At 37.3% G+C, this 19,994-nt stretch overlaps 1 pseudogene; it reads right to left on the bottom strand.

Moving 5' to 3' along the window:
- Positions 1 to 7,677: 7,677 nt before the first annotated feature.
- Positions 7,678 to 14,643, bottom strand: LOC132644183 (eukaryotic translation initiation factor 2 subunit beta-like; annotated as a pseudogene).
- Positions 14,644 to 19,994: the final 5,351 nt, after the last annotated feature.

The raw sequence follows: 19,994 nt of genomic DNA on the forward strand, positions 1-19,994 counted from the left end.
ATGGAGTTAAAGGCATTTCTGAGCCTAAGAATCTCATTTGGTAACTTTGACCATTTGCAGATTTTTGACGAAACGGGACGAGACATTTGGAGGAGCTTACGACGTCTGTGAGGTATGTAAAGCCTCCCACTCCTTCATTTGGCATATCTTAGTGTGTCAGTCGAATATGAGACCTTCCGGAGCATTTCTGCTCCTCGAAACCCGATCCACAGAAAAGTCACTATTCATTCAATTCTATTGAAGCCTAAAGGCTCCAATTTGGCTAGTATGCCACCATTCGTCCGAAACCTATCGAAATGTGGTCGGGTGACCTAGAAATGATTATGTATGACCCTTGGCATATAAATGCTCAAAAAAAAAATATGCTCGCCACCTCATTTCGAATCGAGGTGGGTCCGCTACCCCAAAAATGCCCGATTTGCCCTTCGGGCCACCTTTGATAACAAAGATATAAATATTACTTCGGAGCTTTGGAACATCTTCCTGCGGGGTAGATTTGGGACAATTCGATACGCTAACTTATACTTCGAATTATATGGACCATTTTGGAAACGCTTTGCGAAATAAAACTTTATGTCGACTAAGTATTCGACTATTTTGCAATACGATATGCTTTATGAATTTACTTGTTTTGAAACACTATTTTGAAAGACGATTTGCATTTGTTTGCTCACGACTCCGTTCGTGCCTTATTATGACTTCGTTCGCCGGTTCCCGGGCCGGTTTTGATTCGTGCGCCATATGATAATTCGGCCGTATGCTGTGTTACGGTTCCCAAGGCTTCGCCATAGGGCCGGGTTCCGTTTGGAGTTATGCTGTGATATGGCTCGGGATGCGATACGCTCACCGATGATTATGATTATGTTCGGGGATGTACGGAGATTTGAAACCTTCTGGTGTTATGCTGTGTGTGGCGCCAGCGTCGGAGTGGCGACCACGTTCTTAAGCGTTTGCATGATTTTACTTGCATAATATATATGTATATGATTTCGATACAGACTTTGACATCTGATTTGCTTTTGATTTCGATTCATATTTCTGTACTCCGTGCTTTACATACTCAGTACATATTCCGTACTGACCCCCTCTCTCCGGGGGCTGCGTTTTATGCCCGCAGGTGCAGATCTTGGTGATCCTCCGCAGTAGGCTCCACTCTTTGCTTTCTCGGAGTACTCTTATTCGATTCGGAGTCCACTCTTGGTACAGACTTCCCTACTCTGTATATATTTTGGATATTTGACAGTTTGGGTACGGCGGGGCCCTGTCTCGCCATATGTTATGTTTTGAATTCGTAGAGGCCTGTAGTCATCTTTGTGGGGTGAGGGTCCTATGTGTATACTGTATGATTTTGCTTTCGGGTCTTAAAGCGGTCTGTTTGATATGATGGCCCCAAATGGCCCTTCTGTATATATCTGTATTTTGACCGGCGATGCCTATTCCGCCGCTTTGTTTGAGTTTGATTTGATATGACCGCTTAAGACATATTTTCGATATAAAGTATACTTGACATAACTTTTGTAAAACTATGAAATCAGTTTGGATTTGGAAACGAATATGCGATTTGGTCTGGGTACCCAGGTAGGGTGCCAGTCGCGGCCCACGGGGCTGGGTCGTGACAACAACCCAACAACAACACCAACAACAACAACAATCAATATAGGACACAATATAACACAACTAGTCTTCTTTCCGACATAATGCAAGAACTTTCATTCCGACTTCCCATTTCCAAACCAATCTCAATGTTTTCATATTCATTATTAATCTAGATTATCACAATATAATTTGGAAGCATTTCACATCATTTCCACAAAATATTCACAAGATATACAAAATATATAAACTTTCCACCAAGGTCATAATTCATCCAAAACTTCTAATATTCAACCTACATATCCATAACATTTTTTCATCTTCCAATTTCATCAACCATAATCATAATTCACATCTTAACAACTTCATTTCCATAATATCACAAAATCATTCTAAAGTGACATAATCTTCTACATTCCAACTTCAACCAAAATTCATTCAACTTTCATTCCCAATATAATTTTCACCATAACCACAACTAGAATACAACATAATATTCAACTCATATATGTATACAACATATATACACTCATGGCTACATATATATATACATACCCACTTTGCAAACTTCCTTATTTCCATAATTTCTACTCATTTCCACATACCACAACATAAAAAACCTTCATAACATAAGAAAAAGGAATTGATTCTTACCTTTTCCTACAATCTTCTTCACTTGTCCAAAGTGTGAGATTGATGAAACTAATGCTCAATCTTCCAAAACAACTACACCAAGTTGTAGAGGACACTTAATTTAGTAGGAATTCAACAAGAGAATAATTTTTGAGTCAAGATTTTTGAGGGTGATTTGTTTTATGGCCAACCCGAAATGGTCCTTTTTTTGCTCTTGTTCTTGCTCTTCTTTGTGTTTGTTTCCTTGTCTTATTTTTCTTGAACATTCTATAAGATAAAGACCACTATATACTAATTCAATCACATGGAAAATTAATCAATTTGGTGGGCTTGGACCAGGTATGGCAGGCCACCCCCTCACTTTGGGCCTAAATTTTTCTTTTCATTTTTTTGGGCCAACTCGGTTGGTCCCGAGTTGGGCCTAGCCCACTGACCTTTCGACCTTAAAATGTCCATATCTCCTTGTACCGACGTCACCTTGGAACCCACGACCTATGGATGGAAAGCTAATTCAATTATCTACAACTTCAATTGCTTGGTATTTTTCCAAATTCCAAACTTATAATACCGTTTTTGCCCCTCCAAGTCAGCTCACCCGGAAACGTTTTCTTAAAAATATTCGTTTGGAGGGCTTCCACTTTGATTTGGCCCAAGGGTCCTTCATGAGTTGTGTTTAACTTTACATATGTGATTCATATAGCTTGTCACATGTTCCAAAAAAAAATCTTGACGTGTGGGCCCCACCTCAACTTACAATTACTCCGACGTTCAAAAATACGGGATGTAACAATTTCATCACATTTAGCATATACCATAGAGGTAATCATTGTCTTATTGTATTCTTGAAAGAACAGTTTAACTGTTATTTGTTGTTCAGTATCCAGTAAAACTTCCACATCCACCTTTTCTTCAACAAAAAATCAGATTTTACCATTACAGTTGAAATTAGCATAAGGCATGCCAAGTTTCCTTCTGTATTTTTGAATCTGTCTAGGATGCTGAAATGGTTCCATTAGAGCAATCAATAAAAATCTATGATGTCTGTGCAGCATTTGAACTCTATGGAAAGCTTGTTGAGTATTTACTGACCTGATGGTCAAAAAGAGAGTTTTAACTATCATTTAAAACTATTTTTGGCAGCACCCCTCTTTGGCAAGATCCTCATTCGTTGTTGAATTTCTACAGTCCCTGCCTTCTTTCCCTTTTTAGGCCCTTTTGCTTGAGATTTAGGAGAAATTCTTGCTTCACTACTGACTTTATCAAAAACCTTATCCAGTTGAGCACTATCAGCATCTTCTTTACTAGTATTGTCTTGAATAATGTTTTCTTTCCCTACTTCTTTAGGAAAATCTATGCAATGTGAAACAACATCATGCAATGTCTTATTTGGTGTACACCTCTTTCCTGCATTAAGAGGTTGAACCTCCTTGATCTCCTGAAGGACAGCCAAGGACAAGTTCACCTCTTGCAAAGATTTAGTTTATGTGTAATAACACATATAATTGCTCAATCGATCTTTAATTATCATTGAATCACCATGTTTATCCGTAATAATTCATAGAATAGCTCAATTGATCGTTAATTTTCGTTAAGTCACTTAATTTATGTGTAATAATTCATAGAATCATTCAATCGATCTTAAATTGGCTATTAATTTTTATTAAATCACTTAGTTTGTGTGCAATATTTCATAGAATGGATCGACCAATCTTCAATTGTCATTGAATCACTATGTTTATCCTTAGTAATTCATAATTTAGCTTAATTGATCATTATTTTTCATTAAATCACTTAGTTTATGTGTAATAATTCATAGAATCACTTGATCGATCTTCAATTATCATTGGATTACTACATTTATACCCAACAACTACCTTAGTTGTGCCAACAACCATAGAAGTTGTTTCAACAACTGACTTTGTTGCGACAACTTCAGTAGTTGTCGGACAACTGTTAAAGTTGTTGGCTTACACCTAGGAGAATTTTTCAACAACTCCAGAAGTTGTTCGACAACTATAATAGTAATTTTGGGACAACTACTGAATTTGTTAAATCGCTTCGTTTATGTTCAGTAATTCATAAAATTACTCGATTGATCTTCAACTGTCATTGCATCACTACATTTATTCTTAAAAATTCATAAAATGACTCAATTGAGCATCAATTGGCATTAAATCATTTAGTTTATGTGTAATAATTCATACAGTTATTCAATCGATCTCCAATTGTCATTGAATCACTACGTTTATCCTTAACATGTCATAATTTAGCTTAATTGATCATCAATTTTCATTAAATCACTTAGCTTATGTGTAACAATTCATAGAATCACTTGATCAATCTTCGATTATCATTGGATTACTACATTTATGCCGGACAACTACTTTAGTTGTGCCAACAGCTATAGAAGTTGTTCCAGCAACTGACTTTGTTGTTCCAACAATTTTAGCGGTTGTCGTACGACTAGAGTTGCACTACCACTGCTAAAGTTATTAGCTTACATCTAGTAAATTTTATCATCAACTTCATAAGTTGTCCGACAACTATAATAGTAATTTTGGGACAACTACTAAGAAAAAAAAAAAAAAAACAATTTTAACATGTGGTGTGGTGACTACTGTAATATAATGACTCCATTAATGCAACATAATTCATAGAATGACTTGTTACGACAAGCTCTTAAATATACATCAAGGTCTTATGTTAAACTTAGATCACTAATAATAAAAACGTCAAATACTTATGACAAATAAATCTCTTACTTCCCTAAATATTAAGTTATATAACAAACTTAGGAATATTTGAAGTCATTACATCGTATCTGAAATATAAAAAGACAAGAATTATTAAGAATCTATAATACAAATGATTGTAGGTCCCCAACATATATTGTAGTGGCTGGAACAATGTTAAAGTTGTCCCAATAACTAATACTCCATCGTTGATACAACTGCTGAAGTTGTCCCAACAACTAGCGAAGTTATTCCAATAACTGCAATAGTTGTTGGCACACGCAGTATCGAATTTGAACCAGTAAAGTCTTTTTAATATAGAAGTTTGAATTTCAATCCAGAATACAACATCTTCTTTTTAAAATCACTCCTTACAAAAAATTATTGAAATCTCACAATAAGAGCATAATTGAAAAAATTTGGAAAAACTGAAAATCACGGCTAATAACAATAAAGGAAGTATTGGGAGATGGAAACTATTGCCCGATAATAACAAAATCATATCCAACAACAGCGAAATTAAAACTTATATTCTTGTTCTTCGTTAAACCCTAGTTCTAACACTTTAAAATTAAAAAGAAAAAAAAAAAAGCTACCTTAGTACTGCGAGAAGATGACATATTTAGTGAAAGTGATGAACAATACAATTTTGTAAGTATAAAATTTAAAGCTAAAATTGCTGGAGAAAAATAAAAAAAAAAAACAATAGAAGAAAGAGTTGCAATAGAGAAGTGAATGCATTTTAATTTGTGAAAAGAGAGAGGTTCTTTTGTATCTCTAAGTTCTGAATATTATAAGTTAGTCTCCATCTTACTTAATAAATGTTTAAGTGAGTAAAGGAAAAAAGAAAAGGATAATGGCACCGACTTGTCCCTTTTTTTTAATTGAAGACTTAGAATGTTCTCCTCACCTCATTTCCCCGGGAAGGCCCTCTGCACTATATACTATCACAACAACACTTTGGCGTGTGTGAATTTACTACTCCGTGTTTCTTGTCTCTGTGTGTAGCCACAGAGGCGAATCTAGGATTTCTAGAAGATGGGTGCACTACTAAGAAAAGGTGAAAAGATGTTTTAAGTGAAATTGATCCTTGAACCTCTAAGTAAATAACTTAACTAAAATAACTTAACTTTCAACCAAGTGCACCACTAATTCTTTTGTATCATGGGTTCCAAAAGGTAATACTACATATATTTTAAGAATTATACACATAATATGCCGAGTTTAATCGGATGATCATGAGTTCACATGATCTTTTTTCTACACCTAAATTCGCCCGTGTGTAGGGATGCACAAAGCCCAAAAAAATTTCTGTTCGGACAACCTAAAGAAAAAAGTCTGTTGTGTTTGTTGAATAAATCTAGAGAGGCATTTTTTATGTTGGTCGGGTCTGGGTCGAGTTAAGAATAAAAGATATTTGGTCACTAATTTATTAAAGGAAAAAAGGTATTTTTTAAATTTTAAAAAGGGGCAAATGATTTTTAATTCAAAAAATAGGAGTTGTTACTTGTTAGCGAAAAGGGTAAATATGCACCCTTGTGTAACGGCGAGGATATTTGTACTACTCTAACGATGGGTCTATTTACTCTATATTGCATGGGCAATTTGCAGGATTGCCCTTCGCTAGGGGTGGTCTTTAATTTTTACCCCTCAAAATGGTGGTCTTTAATTTTCGCCCTTCTGAAATTCTGCCTTAAGGCAGAATTTGCCCCCATGCAAGGCAGAATTTGCAAAATGCTGCCTTTAGCCTTAAGACAGAATTGCGTTTTTTTTTTTTTTTAACTGAGCTGGGGTTCGAACCCACAACCTTGAAGTATTAGGCGAAGGGCAAAATTAAAGACCACCCCAAATGAAGGAAAATCCGCGCCAACAAAAACGATATTGCAAAATTGAGGGGGTATATTTGCCTTTTTTCCCTTGTTTTAAAATGTAATCATCGCTCTCAAACGGCCTTTTATAACGTAAAGTATGATCTGAATATTAACTTTATTTTAAATTTTTTCGAACGCAAAGAAATTAATTTTTAGTTCACATTTTGCTAATTGAGCTTGCACTTTTTACTTTCAAATATTATCTATACTTCACATGCATGCTTTAATAATATTTGCGTAAGTTTAAAGACATTTTACTAACTAACAGGGAATACACATGCTCAGAAACTAGAATAATAAACCTGTGCAGGGGCAAACTTCACCCTTTTCGTACATTACCCCACAACCCCAATGACTTTGGCTGGTCCGAAACCATAGGAAGAAACCGCGCCAGTTGAACCAGAAAAGTTTGGGTAGAGCCGGATCTAAGCATTGGCTAGGCAAGCGTCCTGTAGTAAGAGGAGTAGTTATGAACCCTGTAGACCATCCACAAGGGGGTGGTGAAGGGAGAGCCCCAATTGGTAGAAAAAAACCCACAACCCGGTGTCCAGTACCCGCATTGGAGCCCGACTATATCCGGATTAATTACTTTGTTAAAATTCCATATATTCCGCATATTAATATCTTTACTCACCAAAAACTTCTCCAACTGTGTCACCCCAACATACTGGTGTACTTCGATGAGCGTTTCTACATAGCAAAATCAATTTCACACTTCCACATGATGTTTCTTAATTAAGGGAATAAAAGAAAAACATATTTGCCTTCGTATGTAACAACAACAAAGAACCAAAATGAACTACTACAGCCACAACTTTTGGCAGAAGCACAATCACTAACTTCCCGAATAGGATGTAAACCAGCTTCTCTTCATAAGCAAAGCAGCACAAGTCACAAGTATAATTCAGTTATACATAAACCTTAAGTATAATTCCAAATCTTCAGTGAACTCAAGTATGAGACAAAAATTGTCCAAAACTAGCAGAAGCCGTAAAACTTTACCTACAAAATTGTCCAACTACAATCCTAGAAGGCAACTCAGGTCCCAGCCTTCCGTCGGCCAACACGAGAACAAAACCAGCCTTGATGGAAGCAACAGATCTTCCAGAACCACACTGCAAAGAGTCGAACAAATATTAAAAGCTTGCAACAGAATGAATAAATTCAACACTTCCTATTTCATCATTCCATCTTTTCTTCCCTGTCAAATGTAGTAAAGAAAAAGAAGAGGGGTGATGTTATAAACTACATATATAAGAAAGCATTTGTGTCATTCTTCGCTTCTATTTCAGATTATAGATAAAATAAGACATAAGAATTTCGAACAAACCCAAGCAATTAAAAATTCATTCATATAGGCACCCAGCAAGCAAATTAAAGTAAACATTCCCGAGGAATACGCGGACAATGTAGGCAACTCACATTTCATCATTAATACTGTACAACGAACTAAACACATCAGCACTTGCGTCTTAGAATCCAAGTGAGAGGACTCATCCCATCTCCTTATGTTTTTATAAAGTAAGAGAGCTCCAAAAAGATATTATATCATAAAATCAATTTCACATTGAAATGGGCAACCATTTTTGTGTCAGAATGTTTTGGGGGGGGGGGGGGGGGGGGGGGGGGGACAAGTTACAAATCGATCCGTATTTTTTTTCCATGCATTTACGGGTATATGCAATATAAATATACATCACAAAGTTTCTAGTACAATACCTTCTCGCATCTAAGGAAGAAGAGACGGTTCTCCTTTGAGAGAATAGTATCCGGACTTTTACAGCCATTGCAAATGACATACTCATCTGAAGATAAGAGGAAGTGCAAAACAAGAGGTTGTAGTAGTTCAATTGAACTTAAAGGGCGTAATAAGTCACACTTGGAGACCGATCAATGTTTAAGAAAAGTTCAGGGAAGAATTTGCCCTCCAATAACTGCACACAGATTGCAAATGATAACAGGAACTTACTAACGTAGCGCCGCAGGATTCCTTCAAAGTTCTTAGGAGCAAATCTTCCCTTGATAACCAATCTTTGCTGTCCATCAAGTGATCCACTTGTTCCCATTTCAGCCAGCAAGAAAGTCATAACGTGCTCGGGCTGTCTATGCATCCTATATATAGGCAGCAATAACTCACGAATTTAATGAGGGAACATACACAAACATATAAGCATATGACACCTTCATTTAAGCTGACACTCGTACATGACATCCAAAATGGTTGACACACAGCAAAGAATAAGAACTTTTTGCATACACTATCAACAAGTGCGTCCAAATTGACTCACAAATAAATTACGAGCAGAGGCGGATCCAGGATTTGATACTTGTGGGTTCCAACCCATTTCAAACTTAAAAAAATAAAGAGACAAAGCAAAGACCTACAGGTGACCAAGGGATTCGAACCCTTGACCAAAAGAAGCAAAGCTTTAAGAGTTCTTTGTTGCCACTGGACTAACAACACACTTTATTAATGGGTTCCCAAATAGTATTTTTTATATATTTGCTGAATTTTTCAATACAAATACAGGATCCGCACAAATACATGAGGGTTCCCGAGAACCCCCATATAATTAGCTAAATCCGCCCCTGATTAAGAGCCATGCGCCAATGCAAGTAAACTATGTACCTACACATGAAAAATTGTAAATCATGCCCTCCAAAGTCCTTATTCTCCACTATTAAGTACAAATATGGCAAATAGATTGAAAAGAGAAAACACTTGTTACAGCTTAGTAGAGGTATATCAAAAGGTTACATTATATCAAAAGGTTACATTCACTCACAACACTTCCACTGTGTAAATGATACATGCAATCTTTTTTTAAACTGGATGATGTATGCAATGTTTGAACTAACTTCCAACTCTTATGATCCAAGCAGTCGTTTCCCTCTAAAAGATTATAGAATACAACAATATAAAGTCGGGAAGTTAAAAATCAAACAGAACTTTTTGCTTATCTTTTGGTAGTCTTTAAAGTGGCACCCACAGGGGTAGGTTTTAATAGCCACCCATACTGACTTTCAACTTATAAAAGGCAACAAGGGTTGTTTCAAACATACATGATCCTGCCGCATGCTAGAATTTGCAACCCTGCCTAACTAAAGATCAATATAGTTACGAGAAACTAACAATTATACAAGTCCAAAAACTATTCTGCCGTTATAGTTCATCATGCATCCTTTGGAACTGTGGGAACAGGAAATATGCTAAATCACACAAACCTGCGTAACTGTTGAAATTATCCACTCCCGGAACCAAATCAACACTACCCTCGAGGAAAGAACTAACCAAAAAAGAGAGGGAAAAAAAACACACGCAGAAAAAAGAAGACACAATAACCAAGATCAATGACAATGAACACAAAATGTTCAACCATAACGAAAGAAAAGGCAAACAGCTAATCATCCAAAAAATAGAAAGGGAAAAGAGAAGAAAGTTCTGGAAAGAGAAAAAGATCTTCCGTCTTGCAAAAATCCATGAAATTCACAAAAACAGTTTTCTTTGTTCCTTCACGAGGGACTTGAGGAGGTCTCATAACTGTCCTACGCCTATCTCCAGCAAGCTCGGGATTATTCTCACGGAGAATGTTAAATACTCGGCCCAAAAGCTGCAGGAACAGAAGCTATCTGTGACAATCCGTCTAGGTTGCTAAACAGGTATATAGAAAAGAATACAAGGCAATGGAGCTAATACCTCCTCGTATCCGTAATCTCGATCACTTCCTTCCCAAGGATAATGTTGTAGAACAATTCCTTCAGCTTCTTCATCGTCTCCAAGATGATCTAGTAGTAGAGAATGGAGTATATCTAAAATGCCATGAAAAAGTTATAAATTGTCAAATCAAGAAGCCTACGACAAAATCTTTCCATCCACATCATCACCCACATTTTCCATCTCATCGGTTAGGAGGTCAGTGTGTGCCTGCAGAAAGTCAAAATGGTACCATGCATAATGACAAATGCCCAACAAAATTATTCCCATGGTCTTCTATCCTTGAGTGAATTCCACCAAAAAACTTTGGAAGCAATAAGGCTCAACTCAGAAGTAACTGTTTGGTCAATTTCAATTTGAAGAGAGGACCCCAAAAAAAAAAAAAAAAAGGGACAAGAAAGCTAGCATAAATGGCTTTTATTTGACGAAAATAACAAGATATTAGAAATTATTCTGATCATCTTTAAGTGTAAACATAACCCTTTTCTTCTCATGGACACAGGCCATTATGTAATTCTTGGAGTTCCTTCCCGGAAAGGGCCTTAGTGCCACACAAGTAGGATGAAGGGTGCAAAACACAACAACTTTTAATCGATTCAGTTCCACATTGGATAAAACTAACCGGTTTCTTCTTCTTCTTCTTCTTGCCGGAAAAAGTAGCCTCAAGCCCCTCAGAAATTGCACAGTAACAGATGAGAAAGACAAATCAAATTGAAGACCTCACATTTTCTTTACTAGCCCTAATTCTTTGTACTGTATATTCTTTGTGGGAAAAGAAGAGTGTGGCAAGGGTCGGCATGGTCAACACTTTCACCTCTCTTGAGGTTGAGGAAAAATTTGGAGACCCATTTGAAATTCTCGATAACAACATACCAGATAAACTCTCAGTTTTCTCAGCCAAGCTATCAACCGAGTCATCTGCAGGATCTTGAATTACAACCTTCTTCCTTTTCTTCTTTTTTGTAGGATCAAATGGAGCAATCTGTAAAAGAATAGTACACACAGGGATGGAAGATAGAGAAATAGTAAGTAATGACACAGAGAAAAGATTCAGTATGATCTTTACATCATATTGAACTTGAACGAACATCCATATCCACCCATCTGCTTATTTATCTATTGTGAGCGGTGAGCGAGAGGGAGGGAATGGTGTTTTGGGACAATATTTAGAGGAAAAAAATAGAAAAGGGAATCACTCTCCCACTCCCCAGCATGCTTCTCTCCTGATTCCAGTCATGCAATCAAGATAAATCAACTAAACAAAACATTGAAAAAGACACAAAAGGAAAGAATGATGAAACACATATAGCGTTTTCAGATTCTAAAAGTTTTGGCTCTCATCCTAGAATGTCATAAAATTAAAATCAAGAGTTGGATTTACCTAGTTTTTAAACAAATTGATTACCTAGCATTCTTGATGTTTTCCAGTAGTGTAATTTAACAGCGTTCATTGTAGGCCAAGCTAGACTAGGGTGTTAATTTATTTCGCTTCATATAGCCGAACCCAACATGTTTGGGACTCTTGTTTGGACTGAGACGTAGTTGTTGTTATAGTCAAGCACTTCCATAGCAACCAAACAAGAGTCCCAAACAAGAGATTATAATACTTGAAGATGACACAAACTTTCTAGGTCATCTTCAAGTATTATAATCTCATGAGATGGAGATTATAATACTTGAAGATGACACAAACTTTCTAATTGAATATCAAGTCAATAGCTAGAGGGGATATCACACTTGTGTACACTAGGAATAAAGTCTTCTAATACGTCTCCCATAAGTAAGGAAAAGAGTAAAAGCTCTTTTTCATCTTTAAATAGAAGTGTTATGAAGTCCTACGCCTCAAACTCCACAGTGGTGGATGTGTATAAATTGCAATCCCCCATCCACCATCCCCCCTTGCAGGGGCGAAGCTACAGCTTAGTAAGGTTGTTCAGGCGAACACCTTTCGCCGGAAAATTATACTGTACATATAGGTAAAATATTACTCTATATGATTATATACTACGTTTTGAACACCCTTGAAACATGTAGATGAGGTAGATCAGCGGTGTAGGGTGTTCAGGAAAAATCACGCAGCAGCTCGGCCCGGAGGTTCGATTCCCAGCAGCTGCACGCGCGCCTTTCCTTTTTTTTAACATTTTTAAAAGAGCAACAATAATCCAATCTCAGCTTTCCTATTTTATTGCTCATTAAGAAGAATACTAATATACTAATCCAACCTCACCTTTCCTATTTTATTGCTCATTAAGAAGAATACTAATATTAGTATCATGAGTGAAAAAGGAACAAATTGATCCCTTAATATAAGAATAATTAATTAGTTTCTATATCTATTTTCTATTACACGTAAGCAATTTTATGCTATAAAAGTAATATTACTTACTAAAATAATCCTTCATTAAAGACCTACAATGTAAAAATTTCTGGAGAAACAAAAACGCATCGGTAGCCAATTGTATACCTGACCAATTTGTTTTTTAATTTCTTTTTCTTTTCATTAAAATTTTTAACTAAAACTTAAAACTTTGTTTATTGAAAGTTAATAAGCAAATCCTAAAAATCTCTATAACTCTGCCCAAATGGAAAGCAAAAGGCTCCATAAAGTGATTAGAAAGAAAAAACCCGATTCTGCTCTCCATTCTTCGTATCTTGCTGCTATCGTTGTCGTCTTCAGAGGTCGGTGAAAGTTTGAAGCCTAAAAGTGGTTTCCTTCTAGGCTGAATTCTGTTTTCTCTTTCTCTTTTTTTTTTTTTTTGCTCTGTCCGTTCACTTCATATTAATTTAACTATGAACTCATTAAAGCTAAATATTACGCAGTTTGATTTTAAAATTTTTGGTGCATCCATTCATTAAAAATATCAATTACTTATATTGAGTAGTTTGATTTTAAATTTTCCGTGCACTCATTCGTCAAAAAAAAAAAATTACTTATCCAATGCTTGAACACCCTTCGTGAAATTCCTGGCTCCACCACTGACCCTTACCCTTCTAATATGCTAGATAGCAAAAAATATTGAAAAAAAAAAGGGAAGTTTCTGCTGCTTCTTATAACAACAACGAAAAGAAGCTGTATGTATCCTCTTCTTATAACATCCCCTATCAGGTTATCCTGACTTAGGCCTCACACGGCAAATGGAAGACCTAATGTTCAGTATCAAGTAGCATGAAGGTTAAAAAGAACTTTTAGACAAAATCCTTTTATTTGCTGCTAATCAATCATGTTACTCACCAATGAATCAACAGTGCAAACATTTGAAAGCCAATAGATTTATATATATCCACAATTTGCCACTATTACCAAAGAGACTAGCGCCAAAAAAAAAAAAAAAAAAAAAAAAAAAACACATTACAGCTTAACATGAAGGTGCTTCCCACCAAATCAATACCATAATTGCTTTATCAGAAATCGGAAAATGCAACACGAAATATCCAACGGAACTCCATACAAATCAAAATAGAACGAGCACCTACAACTAGGGGGAATGGAATGTGGACCACAGGGTGAGAGAATCTTATAATACGAGGGCTAGTGACTGATCAACCTGGCTGCAAGTGAATTGGGTCTAAACTGACTACGACCAAAGTCACCTCTAATATAAAGCATAGACCATTACTAAGATAGTGAAAACAGAAATTCCAAACAGCAAAATAGAAAGAGAGAAAAATACGACTTACATCAGCAACCTCATCCTGCACCTCCTTCTGGTTTTCTTCTTCAGCCATTATTTCACTTTTAACAACCAATAAACCTTATCAGGAGTTAGAGAAAAAGCAATTCACATAGAGAGAGAAAAAAATGAAAGACGAAGCACCAGGATTATGAAAAAAGCAATTAATTACTATCAATAGCTAATACAGAAATCCTATCCAGGAAAAATGAATTCGAAAAAACTGTTCATAAAAGTGATAAAAAGTGGAATAGTAAAAGAATTAGACAAAATGAAAAGGTACCTTGTTCAACTTTTGCTTCGTTTATCTTCACAACGGACAGATGGGGTATGTTAATGATTACTGTGTTTAGCTGTGTTTCATGATTTAACATTTGAACGATAAAAATTAAAAACCAGCCCATTCGAACATTGAAGAGCAAACCGTGCAATTACTTCCTTTATTGCTTGTTTGGTCTGGGCTAGTTAAGCAGAGCAAGTTTGGGCCCAAAGAATAAAGGCCCTGTAGTTTGGATCACCTGCTTCACTTCTTGTTTCCGTAAAATTTCATGGGCCCTATTTTGATCGCCCCATTTAATTGGGGGCAATTCGCAGAATTGCCCTTTTTTTGGGGTGGTATTTAAATTTTGCCCCTCATATTTGTGGTCTTTAAATTTTGCCCTTCGGCTAAAACCCATAGGTTCCGGGTTCGAACCCCCGCTCAGTCAAAAATTTTAAAAAAAATTGCAAAGCAGAGTTTAAATTTCGTTATGCCCCCTCCGGCAGACTTTTAGTCATGTTTAACTAAAAGTCTGGCGGAGGGGGCAGACTTTTCCTTGAAGCATATATACGTATTTTTTTTTAACTTTTCAAGGTAAACTTTTAGTAATGCCTTAACTAAAAGTGTGCTCCATAAAACATAACTAAAAGTATGCCCCATAAGGCGTAAGTTTTCCTTAAGGCATAATAAAAAGTTTGTCTTATAAGACAAAGTTTAAATTTTGGTATGCCCCCTCCGGCAGACTTTTAGTTGTGTTTAACTAGAAGTCTGCCGGAGGGGGCAGACTTTTAGTTGTGTTTAACTAAAAGTCTGCCCCCTCCGGCAGACTTTGTCTTGAAGTATATATATATATATATATATATATATATACTTTTCAAGGTAAACTTTTAGTTATGCCTTAACTAAAAAGTGTGCCCCAAAGACATAACTAAAAGTATGCCCATAAGGCGGAACTTTTCCTTAAGGCATAACTTAAACTTTGCCTTATAAGGCAAAGTCTATGCCTTAAGAAAAGTTCTTGCCTTATGGGGCATAATTTTATTATGCCTTAACTAAAATTCTGCCCCATAAGACATAACTAAACTATGTCTTAGGAAAAATTCTGCCTTATGGGGCAGACTTTTAGTTATGCTGGATCCGCCATAACTTTAGCTTTTCCTTAAAGATTGTATGCTGGATCCGGCATACACTCCCCCAGTCCTGCCTGGCGAAATTATTTTTTTATTTTATGCCTGAGCGGGGGTTCGAACCCAGAACTTCATGTATTCGCCCACCTTTCCAAGCAAAGGGCAAAACTTAAAGACCACAAATATGAGGGGCAAAATTTAAAGATCACAAATTTGAAGGGCAAAATTTAAAGACCACCCCAAAAGAAGGGCAATCCGCGCAAAAAAATGTTTAATTGGTACCCGCATTGCGTTCTATTTTACACGAATATCCAGTATTAGATATTTTCACATAAAAGTGATTGTTGCCTTTTTTTTTCTTCTTCTTCTTCTTCTTCTTCTAAGTTGTTGTACAATACTTCCTCTGTCCCAATTTATACGAGAGTGTTTGACTAGACATGAAGTTTAAGAAGAAAAATCTTTTGAATCTATGGTCTAAAACAAACCAAAGAATTTTTTGTGGCTAGAAATCATTTCATTAAGGGTAAAATGGGAATTTTAGAGTTAAATTATTGCTAAATATAAAAAGGTGTTATTCTTTTTGGGACTGACAACAAAGGAAAGAGTGTCATATAAATTCAGATAAAGGGAGTATTGTTTTTTGAATTTATAGAAATTGAAATATAATATTTTGAAACAATTTCAAATATAAGAAGTGAGTTTAAATCAAATGGTATTTGAAAACAATGACAACTCACCATTATTGTAAGATGAGTGTTACACCTCGGAAATTTTTCATGAGCCAACAATGAATAGACCAACGAAGGGCATGAGTGTGCGATGTTTTACTAAGTAGGGGATGACTATTTATGAACTTTGGAAATAAGAAAGTTGCAGAATTTCATTTCAGTCCAGTGGTCGTAAAATGGAATACGACCCGTAAAGTGATTTACGGACCGTAAAGTGTCATCGTCCTTCAACCTTCCAAAATTTCAACTTTCTGTCAAATGCATCAAATGGTTAAAAACGACTTGGAATACGGACCGTAAATTGAAATACGACCCGTAAATTGAGTCGTAAACTGCCATGATCTTCAGCCTACCTTTCTGGTTTTGATACGCTTAAATACGGTCGTGGAGGACTGACCTTAAACCAGTATACGGCCCATAAAGTGGGGTTTACGACCACTGTACACCCCGACTGTTGTTCATTAAAAATCAGATTTTGAGTTATTGAAAAGGGACCCTAAGCTCATTTTATTTCATTTCTGACCTACACGGTTCAAGAACTCTCTAGAGTAATCCAAAACACTTCATCCACAAGAATTTAAGAGAATCAAAGGGAGATCAAGATCAACCACATTAAATCCATGAAACAAAGTGTGTAAAACTCAAGTGAAGTTCATCCAAACCAAGAAATTCCAAAAGAGGTGAAGTAGGGTTTTAGTGCTAAAGGAAGAACTCCACTCTAGGCTTGTTCCACCACCATCTAAGGTAAGTTTCATGACTTTATCATGTTGTTTAAGGTATTGGAAAGATAAGATGCTTGAATTGTAGAAAGACATGGAAAATAGGTCTTAAATGGGAGAATAGTGTCATAATTGAATGGTAGTCGAATGGAACCATAAACGTTGATGTGCCATGATTATGAATATGTTGTAAATGATGTTTAGACCAGGAAATAAGCATTATATATGAGAAAACGCGATAACGAACTATAACCATAAATGTGGAGAAAATGGAGAAAAATGGTGGATTTTGCTCAACGTATATGAATGATGATTGTTGATACGATATTGTGAAGTGTTGTTGTAAATGTTTAGGAGTTGAAATAGAACGTGGGAAAAGTAGTAAAAACAAAGGAAATGCTGCCCAATTTTTCCTAGAAATAACGATACGTTCTCATAATCGATTAACTAATGTTAATGCGAACTCACTCGTGAAGGTACCGACGTGAAATTGGAGGAGAACACGTGAACGATAGCTTAGCTAAACGGCAAAGGTATGTGAGGCTAGTACTTTCTTTCTATGGCATGAATCCTATGGCATGATTCTTCTTTCTTCTTCACGACTCTCCTATGCTCCTAAAAGCTAAGAGTGTAAGATCATGAATAATGATACGAGATAAGAGCAATGTCATGAGTTCAGTAGTGATATGATGGAATTCCTTGCTTACACTCACCTTACATACTAATTCCTTCAAGGTGAGGCAGAATGTTTATAAATGTTCATAATGAAATCGAGGGTTCACGACCTTACGTCACCTCGATAAAGTATGGTTGTCTTAGAGTCTTTATGCATATGTTATGATGAGCATATTATAATGAGCATATTATCATGAGCATGTTATGATGATATTACACCGCGCCTAGTTGGCCGGACAGTCACCGCTAAGGCGGGCAGCTTATACACCATGGCCAGTTGGCATGGGCAGACACCACTAGTGGGTGGCATGAGATGGTACCCGGACGCGGGAGGCCTGGACGCGGGCTAATGTTACTGATTATCACACCGCACCTATATGGTCGGGCAGTTTATATATATATATGATATGCATACATGAGATGATGATAAGCTTAAAAGTAAGTCAGCATGCATTACTTTTCATATAATTCCCAGCCAGGTACAGTTGCTCCATACTTGATGCCTCCCTCACTTCCTTGATATATTATTATTGTTCATGTCTCTCATACTCAGTACAATATTCGTACTGGCGTCTGTTTTCTTTGAACGCTGTGTTCATGCCCACGGGTAGACAGGGAGGTGAGCTCGATCCAGATTCTTAGTAGCTGCCAGCTGATTGCAAGCACTCCATTGTTCGGAGGTGCTCATGATTATTCTCTTGGTATATGGATATTTTGGGCATTGTGGAGTCTTGTTCCACCTATATGAATAGTATGTCAGTAGAGGCTCGTAGATGCGTAGTGTGGGTTAGATGGTCTCACAAGATTACTACAGTATATTTGTATATTATTTTGATAGCCTAAAGAGGCGTAAGCATATAAAACCAATTGTACTTTCAAACAGAAAATGATTGTTCTACGATTATGAATGATAAGGAAACATAAAATGGTTATGACGAGTGAGGAAATAAGTGGTGCTCGGTGGTTAGCCTCGGGTACCCGTCGCGGCCCCAAGACAGGTCGTGACAAAAGTGGTATCAGAGCAGTTCGGTCCTGGGAAGTGTTTACGAGCCGTGTCTAGTAGAGTCTTGTTTATGGTGTGTTGCGCGCCACATCAATAAACAGGAGGCTACAAGACATTTAGGAAAAAAATGACCATTCTTCTTCTATGAGATCGTGCGATAGAGCCATGTGTAAGATTTATCCTCCCTAATAGTGTGTTATGATTTCAGAATGCCGCCAAAGAGGAAAGCTACAGCCGCCCGGAAGGGCAAGACTACGACAAAGAGGCGGGTAGAAAGAGAACCTCCAATGAATATAGAAGAAGGCGAATCGCATAATGAGGCCTTGTCCAATACTTCTTCTACCCCGTCCAATGTGGGAGAGCAAGGAGGAGCTCCAGCTCTAATCTCTCCGCCGGCTGCTTCGGGCCAACAAATGACCGAGGCCATTCAGCTATTGACACAATTGGTTGCCGCACAAGCACAACGGCAGAACGTGGGTTCAAGCGATCGGGCAGCGAGTACAAAGGCCCGTGATTTTATGAGTTTAAATCCTCCAGAATTATTCGGGTCAAAGCCGGAGGAAGATCCGCAAAGCTTCGTAGATAAGATGTTAAGGACATTGAAGATTGTCCATGCCTCTGAGACTGGATCCGTGGAGTTGGCATCTTATAGACTCCGGGATGTGGCGGTGTTATGGTATAACAATTTGGTGTTATCAAGAGGAGAGAACACGCCTCCTCCGGTTTGGCAAGAGTTCGTAGATGCTTTTATTCGTCACTATTTGCCACCCGAGGTCCGCCGAGCTAGAGCGGATAGATTTCTGACCTGAGGCAAGAAAATATGAGCGCCCGAGAATATAGCCTCCAATTTAATTCCCTGGCCAGGTATGCCCGACTATGGTGGCCGACATGGGGGATCGAGTGCACAGGTTTGTGAGTGGTTTGGGACCACATCTATTCAAAGATTTCTTGATAGCTTCATTGCAGGACGGGATGGCCATTTCCTGTATACAAGCCCATGCCCAGAATTTAGAGGGGCGACAACCACCGCAAAAAGGTGATTGTGATGTTGACAGGAGACAAGGCAAGAGGGCTAGATCTATGGAGGCAAGCAGTGAGTATAGAGGGGGACCGGGACAGATGCATTCTAGGCACCCAGGTCAGTCAGCGACTAGTGTGCCTCCCAGATTTTCAAATAGGAGGTTTGATCGTTCTTTTCGGTCAGGACAGGGCCAGAGTTCGAGGGCCTCAGATTTTCAGTCTAGAAGAGATTTTAGTCAGAAGGGACC

This window comes from Lycium barbarum, chromosome 6, assembly GCF_019175385.1.
Source record: "Lycium barbarum isolate Lr01 chromosome 6, ASM1917538v2, whole genome shotgun sequence".
Classification (NCBI taxonomy): Eukaryota; Viridiplantae; Streptophyta; class Magnoliopsida; order Solanales; family Solanaceae; genus Lycium; species Lycium barbarum.